This window comes from Otolemur garnettii, unplaced genomic scaffold, assembly GCF_000181295.1.
Source record: "Otolemur garnettii isolate 467f Iridium unplaced genomic scaffold, OtoGar3 scaffold00200, whole genome shotgun sequence".
NCBI lineage: Eukaryota > Metazoa > Chordata > Mammalia > Primates > Galagidae > Otolemur > Otolemur garnettii.
This window is the reverse complement of record NW_003852595.1, coordinates 2205792-2208085: the sequence shown is the minus strand read 5'-3', so window position 1 is coordinate 2208085 and position 2294 is coordinate 2205792.

The following is a 2294-nucleotide window of genomic DNA, read 5'->3' as shown; positions in this document are numbered from 1 at the left end:
CCTTAGCCGGTTGAGCTATAGGCTCCGAGCCTTTTTTTTTTTTTTTGAGACAGAGTATTCACTCCGACCCCCTGGGTAGAGTGCTGTGGCATCATCATAGTTCACAGTAACCTTAAACTCTTGGGCTCAAGCAGCCCCTTGCCTCAGGCTCCCAGTTAGCAGGGAATACAGATGCCCGGAAGACAACTGGCTAGTTTTTTCTATTTTCAGTAGAGACTGGACTCTTATTTAGGCTGATCTGGAGCTCCTGAGCTCAGGTGATCCTCTCACCATGGCTTCTCAGAGGGCTAGGATCACAGGCTGAGCCACCATACCAGGCCAAGACATGACTTTTAAAGGCCAAGCATTCTTTCTGTTGAGAATAAGAGGTCAAAACATATCCTCCGATCACTATCTCTACAAACCCAAGGTGAGGAGCACAAGAAAGATCTGTTGCTTCTCTTGGGAAAGCCAGTTCTTCACACAAACAGCTGATTTATTTTACAAGAGAAACAAGCATCCTATTTTTAAGAAATTTGCAATTTAATGGTGTGTTTGTTTAAAATACAGATCATTGACCCCCTCCTGCCTCACTGAATGAATTTGAATCTCTGCCTGTCAGGTAAGATTGCATTTTTTTGCAAGCTTTCCAATGTTCTCCCTGAAGTCTGATAATCCCCTATCTACAGCTGGAGAACGCTGATAGGCACAGGTTATGCCAGAAGTCCTAGGTACTACTACTGATGGCTGTGATTGCTTCTCCCCCTTTCCTGATGGTTCTTAGAACTAGAGCTTTCCTTGTTCTCCTCTGGTGCAAAGCTAGCAGCCCAATTACCCATGACTTTCTGACCCCCAAATCTTATTATCGCAAAGCACATTTTTTGAGGTTTGCTTTGAAAAGCACTTCAAAGTGACAGATAATCCAAACCTTCCCAGGTTTATCTGATTAAAACTCTGAGCCCTGCTGCGCACATCGCACATCACACCTGTGCTCTCCTTTATGCTCGAGCAACTTCCAACTTGCTGCAGGCCACAGGTCCACAGGCTTGATTCTCATCAATCACAACAGCAGTTTCAGCATATATTAATTAGTGTAATTTTGCAATTAATACCAGCAGGTGATTCACTATAAAGTTTTGTGATAGCAAATTATTACTTACTGAAAATATGTTATAAAATTTTCTTATCAATCATAGTGACATGGTATTTGTAACAAATTTACATAAATGTAGACGGGTTTAGTTGTCTTTGTAAAATATTATTTTATTCTTTTAGCTTTGGAGCCCTAAACCTCCCCAGATAACGCAAGTTATACATATTATGATTTCACGGTTGGCCTCTCAGAACTCTTCAAATAATTCACGATGTTTTTTGGAAGGTGTTAGATCTGTTTGAAGAGCAGGGATTATTTGAATTTTTATATATATCGATGATGAATCAAATATTCAAACAACAGCCTTTTTCTGAGATTAGTGTCACATGGCAAAATAAACCATCTGCAGTGAAGTGGGATGAAGATCAGTTTTCAAATTTTTCTCTTGTTAGAGAAATAGTTTTGAGGTGGCTGGGTATTTTTGTTTCCCTTTTCACTGATTTCACTGGAGTGTGTGTGTGTGTGTTCTGCTTATAAATCCAGCAAACTGTGGAACAGAAGAGCCAGAAGGGAGTTTGGAGGTTACCTTTCTTGGTCAAGGTAAGGTCAGTGGCAGCATGGGGCCACGGTGAGCTCTGCTCTTTCTACCAGTGGTGCTTTCTATTGTTCCATCAGTTTAACTTAGTTGATTTACTATACACACTAGATGCCCACTTCACATAAAGGAAATATCTTTTTAAACATATAAAGTGTTTCTTAAAAAATGACTATCTCAAAACTTCTGGCACAAATCCTTCTTTTGATATAAAACGCCATATCTTCCCCCCCCCCAGATTAATGTGAGGGTTCAAACAAGGTTATAAAGGTTATAAAGTTTGCATTTGTTAGGTAGAATCCCTCTTAGGATACCATTTCTTGATAAAGTTGTTAAAGCAAAATACATAACCAGTAGCAAAGAAAAGCACTGCTAATAAACTATCTAACAGAGAAAAACGAACTAATAGAAAAAAAGAAAGATCAGAGGGCACAACTGGCGCCTCGATCAACCACCCAGGATTTAACTCGGCTCTCAGATTAACCACTTGTGGATTCTTTAAGTATTTGTTTTTATGGCTCGGTGCCTGTGGCTCAAGCGGCTAAGGCGCCAGCCACATACACCTAAGGTGGCGGGTTCGAATCCCCAGCCTGGCTGCCAAACAACAATGATGGCTGCAACCAAAAA